The following is a 12,034-nucleotide window of genomic DNA, read 5'->3' on the forward strand; positions in this document are numbered from 1 at the left end:
GCTTGCTAACCAACCACATGGTTCCGGGTTCAGTCCCACTGCGTGGAATCTTGGGCAAGTGTCTTCTGCTATAGCCCCGGGCCGACCAATGCCTTGTGAGTGGATTTGGTAGACGGAAACTGAAAGAAGCCTGTCGTATATATATGTATATGTATGTGTGTGTTTGTGTGTCTGTGTTTGTCCCCCTAGCATTGCTTGACAACCGATGCTGGTGTGTTTACGTCCCCGTCACTTAGCGGTTCGGCAAAAGAGACCGATAGAATAAGTACTGGGCTTACAAAGACTAAGTCCCGGGGTCGATTTGCTCGACTAAAGGCGGTGCTCCAGCATGGCCGCAGTCAAATGACTGAAACAAGTAAAAGAGAAAAGAGAGAGAATATTGTACTAGCCTTCAGCTGTTGATGATTATGATATTAATCAACTTAAATTTTATAAATGGGAATACTTTAATCTCTACTAAACTCTTATCAGATGCACAAAATTCCTAACTCTTGAGTAATTCATACAGCTTTATGGCTAAATAACTCTCTGCTTTTGTATACTGAGTTCTGCAATTTGTACCATATATATATCAAACCAAATCATACTGGAACCTGTTGCAGCTTGCCAGCTCTAGTCAAACTGCCCAACCCGTGACAGCATGGAAAATGGACGTTAGAAGATGATGAAACTCTGCTGTTTGGTGAATTAATATGTAAGTGGGTGAGCATTCCAAGGACATGTGTACCCTTAATATAATTCTTAGGTAGAATCAGTGTGACACCATATGTGACTAGACTGTGGTTTTTAATTACAGGTAGAATCCATCTTATTTCCATCCATCCACACAAGGTATGGTTCAATCGAGCACACACCACAACAACTGTTGGGGTTGACTTTTGCAGCTTGCAAAGCGAAAGAAAGCTCTCATTTATTGTTGTAAGGATAATGATGAGGAGAATTACAGAAGAATGGTATTGGCGAGCTGGCAGAAACGGTAGCACACTGGGCGAAATGCTTAGCTACGTCTGCCGCTACGTTCTGAGTTCAAATTCTGCCGAGGTCGACTTTGCCTTTCATCCTTTTGGGGTCGATAAATTAAGTACCAGTTACGCACTGGGGTCGATGTAATTGACTTAATCCGTTTGTCTGTCCCCCTCTGTGTTTAGCCCCTTGTGGGTAGTAAAGAAATAGGTATTGGGGTAGGAATAATGAAGACAGGGGAAAGGGGAAGGGAAAGCATCGAGGGTAGGCAAAAGGAAGAGGAGTACAAAGTGGGGTTGAGTTAAGTGGACTGAGTGGCGTAGTCTACCTGCTCTGCCAACCTGGGTTTGGATGGTTCTTCAGAATTCAAGACAGTTCTTATTGGAGTTACACAAGTTCATTGTTAAAAGTGGGTGATAGGGAAGAGACTGGCTGTGGCAGTATTTGGAAACTGGGGTTTAGGAGGCAAGGTGAACAGTATCAGTAGGATGGGGATAGTGAGAGCAAGATAGAAAGTGTAGGATGGTAGGGAGGGCTGAGCTGAAGGAGATACAGTGCTGCCCCATGTTATACATGGATGGGTAGAGTGATGTATGTAGGAATAATAAGATGGAAGGGAAGAGCAGGGGTGAAAGGGAAAGGTAGTGTCAGAGGGTTAGTGGGGCAGAGTGAGAGTGATAAGAGTGATGAGGAAGGTTGAGCAGTGGCAGATGCAGTGTTACCCCCATGTTATATATGGATCAATAGAGTAGTTCACGAAAATGATAATGAGGTGCCAAGGTGTGTCTTTAAGATAACATGTTCAAAGAGAACTTGGTGACGGGAGGATTAGTGATGGTGAATAAAGTTTGCCAGAGTGAAATCCTGTCCCCCCCCCCCGTTCCAAACATTATGATTTAGGAGGAAAGAGGAAGGAGACAGCCTAATTCCTACTTCTACTGATACTCAGTCCTAAGTGCTCTTAATCCCCGATGCGCAGAGGAGACATAGACTCTGCAAATCACAAGAAAGGCAAACTATAAAAACTAAGTAGAGGTAAACAGGATTCTTTCATATTACTGCAGATAACTTCAATAGTGCTGGTGTTAAAATACACCTAGTCCATACTTGAAAAATAAGGAATGAATGAAGAGACATAGATTCTGAAAAAAAACCCTAATACAGAACAGAAAGAGGAGGCTCTTTAAACTCACTGCATGGAATTTTTTTTAATACTGTTGACATGATGAAATGCACCTAGACTATGGGTACTGTAGGGGCCCATTCAACCCATGCTAGCATGGAAAAACAAACATAAATGTTGATGTGGAGATGATAATTTTATACTCACTTTTTTGTGTATATATACATATATATTGCAGCATATGACTGTAATTTGGATGTTATTTTGCCAAAGGGCTAAAAAAGTATATTAAACTCATCATTGAATTATATTAAAATAGCTAAATATGCTGACACATAAATATATACATTAAAATACATCTTTAGGCATAGGTATGACTGTCTGGTTAAGAAGTTCAGGTTGCAATCATGTAGTTTCAGGTTCACCCAGCTTGAACAGGTGTCTTGTGTTATTACCCAGGATCAGCTAATACCTTGTAAGTGAATTAGGTTGACATAGCTATATTAAGCCCATTGTGTGTGTGTTTGAGTGTGTGTGTGTGTGTGTGTGTGTGTGTGTTGACATTATGGCCTATCACCTTGCACTTTGAAGACCTGTGGAATATATAAATTCCTTACTTGAAAAGCAAGTAAGTGTTGGTGACAGGAAAAGCATCCAGGTGTAAAATTCTGCCTCAGAATCAACACACATCCAAGCCATGCTAGCATGGGAAAATGGACATTAAAACATGCATCATTGCTATCTTTAGAAGGAATAAGAGCCTAAGGACTTTGATGGTAATTTTAGTGATTTAGATGGACTAATTCATTTTCTAGGAATCGATCACTGGTAAAGTAAGTTCAATTGTTATAGCTTGCCTAGTATAGGCTGATGACTAGGGAAAGTCATATAAATATGTGTAACTGGTAGAGCATAAGAGGATGGAATATTACATAATTAGGGAAAATGCAATACAACAAGGTGTATGCACCTTGTAAACTAAAATCGAAGGAGAGGAGCTTTCTCCGTCCAGGTTGCGGATCCGTGGAACAAGCTGCCAGACGAGATGGTGAAGATGCCGATGACCGCTTTGTTCAAAGTCTCCCTTGACCTCAAGTGGCCTGAACTCTTTACATGAACACCACCCTGTACTTAATTCCATGTCCCCCTACATGGCATTGCTATTTGCTTTTGAGCCAAAAATTAACTAACTAACTAACTGAGTGACCCTTTTCTTTCTTTCTTTTCTTTTCAATTCTTGCCAAGCCAGTTCACCTTATGGCTAATGTCATTTGTTGTTGTTGAAGACAGCATCTTTTCTGACAAATCTGTGTCTGTGTATGTAAGTGAGATATCTATATATACATCTCTTTCTATACTGGCTGAAGAAGTAAGTGGTTGCAGAAACATCTAGTTGTCTATTTTCTTTACACAGATATGTTCAAGATTCATACTTTCCATTTAGTTTGTGTAAACATAATCCTCAACTAATTTCTAATTAGTTGTAAGGCAACCTCATTGAATATCTCCATCAATTATTTGAATCAACATGTGGCTTGTTTGGTTTATGTATGCCTAGTTACCATGCACATACACATCTTTTGGCAATCAGCTTCAGCTCGTGAAACAGATTTATATCTATAAGGATTCTTAAGTAAATCTACACTGCACGCGTGTGTGTGTATGTGTACTGACACATACATACATCAGCTGAATATGATACTGTAACACTCAGAGTATAATAATAAAAAAAACATATTGTACTATGCTCTGCAAAGAAGCATTGAGTTCAAGATACTATTAAAAGCTCCCTTGTTTGATTATACATCTCAAATATTTTTTCATCGCTCCTCAATTTAATTCTTAACAAAATAGTTTTCTCTTACTAAAATGCATCAATTCGGTTGAAATTTTTTGACCAGTAGTGGCTGTGTGGTAAGTAGCTTGCTTACCAACCACATGGTCCCGGGTTCAGTCCCACTGCATGGCATCTTGGGCAAGTGTCTTCTGCTATAGCTCCGGGCCGACCAATGCCTTGTGAGTGGATTTGGTAGACGGAAACTGAAAGAAGCCTGTCGTATATATATATATATATATATATATATATATATATATAAATGTATATGTGTGTGTGTTTGTGTGTCTGTGTTTGTCCCCCTAGCATTGCTTGACAACCGATGCTGGTGTGTTTACGTCCCCGTTACTTAGCGGTTCGGCAAAAGAGACCGATAGAATAAGTACTGGGCTTACAAAGAATAAGTCCCGGGGTCGATTTGCTCGACTAAAGGCGGTGCTCCAGCATGGCCGCAGTCAAATGACTGAAACAAGTAAAAGAAATAAAAGAAAGTACAGAAAACAACAAAGGATTGACGCAAGTGAAAGACAGCACAATATTAGATCAAACTCTCCTTTCTCTAGCATGTATGTTGTTTATTCATGAAATTTACTCTTAATTTCTTCTAATTATCTTCCCTTCTCTTTGAAACTCACTAACTATTATCAGGTCTTTGTTCTCATCTACAAATATTAAATCAATTGTGTGAAACATTAATGAAAATTTGATAAAATACTGGCTTCTGTGCCGGTGGCATGTTAAAAGCACCAACCGATCGTGGCCGATGCCACACTCCCCTGGCACCTGTGCAGGTGGCACGTAAAAAGCACCCACTACACTCGCGGAGTGGTTGGCGTTAGGAAGGGCATCCAGCTGTAGAAACACTGCCAGATCAGACTGGAGCCTGGTGCAGCCCCTGGCTCCCCAGACCCCGGTCGAACCGTCCAACCCGTGCTAGCGCAGAAAACGGACGTTAAACGATGATGATGATGATGATGATGATGATTTTCTCATAACTTACACTTTTCCAAGCAGCTTTCATGAAACCTTGGCAATTTTGATATAAATAATTTATGTAATTTTTTAATGACAATGGCAACAATATATTATTTATCCATTATTTCTTTCTTTGATAAATTTAGTCATATGAAAAACAATCATATGAGAGGTAATCTTCCTCCAAATGCTTTTTTGTTGGGTGAGGTGGTTCAGCAGTAGTTAGTTTCATCACTCAGTTATTTCCTTAGTCAACACACAGGCACTCATAACACTCATAACACTCTTGATCTCTTTTTCCCTGCCAAACTCAGTTTTATCAAACTACCACTAACTCTACATCTATTGGATTCTCCAAGCACCAAGTAATCAAGGCTCTTACTGCACTTCCACATGCTGATCAGAGTTTCTCCCATTTTTGCTAACTATTCTTGGCAGCAGTTGTGAAATTATCCTTGACCAATCCCTGTCAGCTAAACAGGTGATTGATACCATCCTTTTGTGGCATATACTTTTATGTATCTCGCACAACTAAAACCTATTACACCAACTGTGCCAAATGGTTCACATACAAATGCAGTGCATCAATACTGTTGAAGAACATAGTCTACAATGTTTGGACAAATTTATCTCTCCTGCAAGACTATTGTTCAAAAAGCAAAAGATCCCTTTCTTTTGTGCATCATTCAAACTTCAAGATCTCCTACCTCCCAAATAGGGTCCTTATTGAAAGGATCTCTATCAACTTTGCAAAATACTCCTACACACTACTTACCTTGATGTCTCTATAAGTAACACTCTTGCAGAGAAAACTTCCACATTTGCTGCTCACTTTGTCTTCCACTCCACAATACAAAAAACTGACAAGACTCCTCCAAAACTTTCCTTCTCCATTATGCCTTCCCCCATCATCTTGTGCACATACATGCTAAGATCCAAAACACATCTGGTTGCTTCAAATCAACTATGCCACCAGCCATGACTATATCGCTTCTATTACCTTCAAATGCCACACTTCAGATCTAGCTCCTATCATAACAAAGCTCTTTAATCTTTCTCTCTTGTAGGGCATCCCAAGAATGGCAACTATTTTGATTGAACCAATTATTAACCTATAATTTTCACTTCTAATATCTCATATATGATGGAAATAGTTGTTATTAGTTATCTTCTGCAATACATAGAGCCTTTGTTTTTCCTTGCTACCCATTGGTGCAACTTCCATAGAACCACTTCCACTGAGGATCGGCTTTCCTATCTTACTTTCTAGTCATTTCTCATGTTTGAGAAATTCAGTGATGTTTATCTGTGCAGGTGGCACGTAAAAAGCACCCACTACACTCGCGGAGTGGTTGGCGTTAGGAAGGGCATCCAGCCGTAGCAACTCTGCCAGATCAGACTGGAGCCTGGAGCAGCCCCTGGCTTCCCAGACCCCGGTCGAACCATCCAACCCGTGCTAGCACAGAAAACGGACGTTAAACGATGATGATGATGATGTTGTATTTGACATCAACTATATAGTTAACTGTATCAGCATGAGGATCTCCGAGTTAAGCTGATCCCTATGGGCTTTATATCCCTTTCATTTCTTGGCCTGTATGCTTCCTGTCAGATTGCACCATTGTATTTTGTGCTGATGGTGCTTCCCTGACCCACACCCTATCAGTTCATCTGAACCCCAGACTTTTGTTATGTTTCTAAAGACAATCTTCTTTCTATTTATTAACAAATACTCATCACTCCTCTTTAACCTTACAAACATTGATGTCATCCACATACAACCTAGACACCTCACTTGAAACCTGCACTGCTCCGTGAACAGAAACCTCAGAGATATTTTCCAATTAGGACATGAAAATCATATCTCTTTCAACAGTACAAAGACATATACTGTTCATATCAAAGAAACACTTACTCTGCTTGTAGGTAACACACAATTGAAACTCTAAAAGTTGCTTCAAATGCTTGACCTGCCAGTATCGCATGATCTTTCTTGGCTTACCTTACATTCATAACAAGCATAGCATAAACTATATCCCAAAGACTAACCTTCCTTTTCCAAGCTAGAAAATATTTCATTTTCAATTAGCTACTAACCTCTTACGAAGCTCAGATAAAACCAACAGTGTAATACTACACCCTCATTTAGAATGCTACTGCTGCCGCTGTCTGCATGTGCGTGCACACACATGCACACACACACACACACACATATATCCAAACAGACATTTTCTTCACTCTGCCTATTCTGTTACTACTTCAATAGTTTCTGCTCTTTGGAATTGAGTAGGTGTATATCACCCCTACCAAAGTTATATTGTTTCACATTAATTGCTGATCTTAACCCCAGTCCTCCCTTCCACGACCTCAGCTGTCTGGAATTCCCTGCTTTGCACACATTTACCTGTAAACAGCAACTTGAATCAATTTTTTTAAAATTTTGGATGCTTTGTAAAGGTCATAGGCACAGCCCCCTCCTCCTGCTTAGTACCTGTTAACCAATTCCATGTATGAAAACGTAGAGAAGTATTTCAAAATTTGTTAAATGGTGGAGCTTATACTTTTCATTTTGGTACTTTAAATATTTACCTCAGAATGTTTACTGCTTTTGAGAACTTATCTAATGAGATGACTGTTTTCATGGGTGAATCAAAATAAATTCTTAAATTTAAACAATATCAAAGTGTGAGAGCTGGGTAGTTATTGTGTCTCAAAGCAACAACAACAGAGTGCATTAAAATATTACTCAAAGCATTCATTTCATATGAACTGCTGTTGATTATTTAGACTAGGTACTCTTAACTGTACTCAATGAAAATGATAGCCTAGAGTTTCAGGAGAGTTGAAAAACTATCTTTTCTTTTATTCTTTTACTTGTTTCAGTCACTTAAATGACTGTGGCCATGCTGGAGACCACCTTTAGTCGAGCAAATCGACACCAGAGCTTGTTCTTTGTAAGCCTCGTACTTATTCTATCGGTCTCTGTTGCCAAACCGCTAAGTTACGGGGACATAAACACACCAGCATCGATTGTCAAGTGATGTTGGGGGGACAAACACAAACACACACACACACACACACATATACATATACGACAGGCTTCTTCTAGTTTCCGTCTACCAAATCCACACACAAGGCTTTGGTCGGCCCGAGGCTATAGTAGAAGACACTTGCCCAAGGTGTCACACAGTGGGACTGAACCTGGGACCATGGACCATGTGGTTGGTAAGTAAGCTACTTACCACACAGCCACTCCTGCACCTAAATGTTTGTAATGATAAAAGATTTTCTTAACACTTTTGAAAGAAGGTTGCATTGAATTTTTAAAATGTGTGGTTGTATAAGTTGTGTATAATTTGTTTCTCAGACTCACCACTACTATCTTTGCCAGTCATAACTGTACTTTGCTTCAGAAATCATATCTGGGTTTTTTGGGGTTTTTTTTTTTTTTGCTGACCAGTTATTACATTCTTTAACCCTTTAGCATTCACATTAATTCGTCAATTCTAATGCTTATTTATCCACATTGTTTCAAATTAATTATGCATTATCTCATAGCTTCGTGATTTTGATGATGTGATTGTCTATGTTTAAAATGACACTGTAGGCTAGGTATGAGAGGTCAGATTTGGCCTGTTTAAACATAAAATACATCAAATATTTGGGCCGGATATGGCCTGTTTGAATGCTAAAGGGTTAAAGGCTATATCATTTGTAGTGACAGGTTTGAATGTGTGTACAGATTCACAGGTATGTGAATATGGTGGATGGAGAAAGATTAATTATTGCATAATGTATTTACGATGCCTGCAATAATTCATATTGCTCGTTAGAATTTTGTTTTTTATACTTTTTGGTTTTCATTGCTTGTTAAAGTGGGTTTTTTTTTTTTATTTTTTTGTTAGGATTTTTTGTTGCTTTTTTTTTTCTGAAAGAAAACAGCACATATTTATTGGTTTTGGGAGAATTGGACAACATTCTCCTCCACTTGAAACTCTTCACACATCTCCTTCACATCAGCTCATCATTTGAAATCAATAATCTCTCTCTCTCCATTCTCTCCCTCTCCTCCTCTCCCTTCCTGTTCTCCCTCTCTCTCCTCTCTCCCTTTCAATGTCTATTGACACATTATTTCTATTGCATGCATCAATGAAAATGATATCCAAAAGCTAAGCTTTTGCCAATGTTTTCAATATTATATAGTTTATAAATTCATAAAATCAATGTGATGTTCTTTTTCTGAGATAATTCCTGGGTTAAGTGAAAACAAAGTAATAAATCTTGACAGCTCTCTTTTTTTTTTCCTCTCCCTAAAAGTATTTTGATTGGTATGCAATAGTTGCAACTCTTCTCATCTCTGACCATCCAGTACTGAAGTGGTGCCTAATTTTAGATAAGCTCACAGAGGCATATAGAATAATAGTGGCTGTGTAGTAAGTAGCTTGTTTACCAACCACATGGTTCCGGGTTCAGTCCCACTGCGTGGCACCTTGGGCAAGTGTCTTCTACTATAGCCTCGGGCTGACCAAAGCTTTGTGAATGGATTTGGTAGACGGAAACTGAAAGAAGCCCATCGTATATATGTATATATATATATGTATGTATGTGTGTGTGTATATTTGTGTGTCTGTGTTTGTCCCCCAACATCGCTTGACAATCGATGCTGGTGTGTTTATGTCCCCGTAACTTAGCGGTTCGGCAAAAGAGACCGATAGAATAAGTACTAGGCTTACAAAGAATAAGTCCTGGGGTTGAATTCTTCGACTAAAGGCGGTGCTCCAGCATGGCCGCAGTCAAATGACTGAAACAAGTAAAAGAGTAAAAGAGTATCAAATAATACAAAATTAGTGATATTATTTAAAAAAAACCTTATACCTTTAAATCAGTTGTCCAGCACCTTAACCACTAACCAAACTTATTTGCAGATTGTCTATAAGGAATCAAGTTTAAAACTTTTAAACCTACAGTCACTAGAGCATTTTAAAACAGTAAAGTGATGATGGTAAAAGTTAGGATAAAATTGGTGGTTGCAGTGGGCTCATATGAGAGTTGACAAACTTATGAAAATACATTTGACAGGCACAGGGTTATATTGATTAAAAGATTATAGGCGCAGGAGTGGCTGTGTGGTAAGTAGCTTGCTAACCAACCACATGGTTCTGGGTTCAGTCCCACTGCATGGCATCTTGGGCAAATGTCTTCTGCTATAGCCCCGGGCCGACCAATGCCTTGTGAGTGAATTTGGTAGACGGAAACTGAAAGAAGCCTGTCGTATATATGTATATATATATGTATGCGTATGTATATGTTTGTGTGTCTGTGTTTGTCCCTCTAGCATTGCTTTACAACCGATGCTGGTGTGTTTACGTCCCCGTCACTTAGCGGTTCGGCAAAAGAGACCGATAGAATAAGTACCGGGCTTACAAAGAATAAGTCCCGGGGTCGATTTGCTCGACTAAAGGCAGTGCTCCAGCATGGCCGCAGTCAAATGACTGAAACAAGTAAAAGAGTAAAGAGTATATCTGGAACTTCTTTCGCTATAATACTTAAATCTATTTTAAAATTCTTGGTTACTGAATTTATGAAAATGGACAGGGCATCTAGGTCTGACAAATTTGACATTCTAACAAATTCTCGATGTGGTAAAAAGTTTAATTTCTGGATAAGAGGATTCATGTATTTCTTAGCAACTATCGATTCTGATTTGAATCCTAACAAACTAGAGCTTTTATTCCTATATATTGCACTTAATAGAGTAGATGTTATAAAAGACTAGCAGTATTGCCCGGCGTTGCTCAGGTTTGTTTCGACCCTTTAGAATTGGAATTTTTGAAAATTAAAAATTTTGCATTATGTAGCTTGTTATTCTCTTTAAGTGAACACTTTTCTGGTTGAAATACACTGAAAAATGGCAACACAGCAGTCAAAAAATCGTAAAAAAGAGGGATTTTCATAGAAAAAAAAAAGCACCTTTTTGATGTAAATTATTTTTGGTGTTAACATGGTCCGATTTGAATTTTTTCTTCTACGGAAAGAAGAGCAAGCCTTCTTCTATCATACTCTCAATTTTGGTCAACTTGCGCCGCAGGTTCTAGGAGGAGGTAGTGTTAGTTGAAGGCTACCAAACCTGCGATACACAGACAACTTCAGCTTTATATATAGAGAGATTACAACTTTTGATAATGCTTTCTAGCTGTTTATAACAGCTAGAAAGAAGTGTATGTGAAACCACCCATAAACATATGCCAGATACCTTCTGTCTGCACAATTCTCAAAGCTCAGCAGAAACGAAGATGAATTTCTCCAGAATTTAATTGTATTAGTTCATGATTGAATTTTAAAGCTATAATGATTGGCAAAAGTAAGCCATCATATATATATAAGTGGTTCTTTTGTAGAAGAAATACATTCAAGCATTATCAGGACCAGACCACTAGAGAATAAAACCTTACCAGCAGATTGTTCTTCAACAAGCTAGTAGAATCATGTTGTTTCTGTGAACCTTCTAATGTTAACAAGGTAAATTTGAATATTTTTTCACTGCAAATTTAGAGACCATGCATTTGCAGTGGCTACACAAAAAGATTCACTCTCCAATAAGAAAAGACTCTGTCAATTTCTCTCAAACTATCAATTGTTTTACGGAGCTGTATGTTTACCTAGTTCTACATACAGATGATCTAGTCAATGATGTAGCCAAAAATAAATATTATTGCAAAATCGATCTAAGTAGCACTTACATTGGTAAAATGACTGTAGAAAGACCTTTCACAGCTTTTCCCATTAGGAATGTTATGCATGGTCTAATGGATAGTGGGGTGTCTATATCAATGTAATCAAATTCCTACACATATTAAAAGTAATATATTAATGTTTCAGGGAATCATCAATGACTTTATCAACAAAAATAATCTTACGAGTATCCATTTGGATGACTTTTTTTTTTAGTTTGTAGTGAAAGAAAATCAGAACATGATATCAACCTTTCAGATCCCTTTCAACCTGCTGAACATGTCAACTGACTTCAAACAAAAGTAAATGTAAATATGATCTAATATCTACTAACTTTTTAGGTTATCTCATTTCACTTAGAGAATTACATCCTGATTCAAAATGTCTTTAACCTCTTGAAGAGCAAT

At 38.3% G+C, this 12,034-nt stretch overlaps 1 protein-coding gene across 7 annotated transcripts in view; it reads left to right on the top strand.

The window, feature by feature from the left end:
• Positions 1-12,034, top strand: part of LOC115211112 (cAMP-regulated phosphoprotein 21) — a 242,178-nt gene that overhangs the window by 89,681 nt on the left and 140,463 nt on the right. The window contains exon 1 of one of the 7 annotated variants that reach the window (XM_029780029.2): positions 11,913-11,935. The exons of the other annotated variants lie outside the window; for them this stretch is intronic. The gene's annotated coding sequence lies outside the window, so the exon portion shown is untranslated. Of the gene's footprint in view, positions 1-11,912; positions 11,936-12,034 lie in introns of those variants that run through there. 7 annotated transcript variants of the gene reach the window in all.

Source organism: Octopus sinensis, linkage group LG4 (genome assembly GCF_006345805.1).
Source record: "Octopus sinensis linkage group LG4, ASM634580v1, whole genome shotgun sequence".
In the NCBI taxonomy this organism is placed as follows: domain Eukaryota; kingdom Metazoa; phylum Mollusca; class Cephalopoda; order Octopoda; family Octopodidae; genus Octopus; species Octopus sinensis.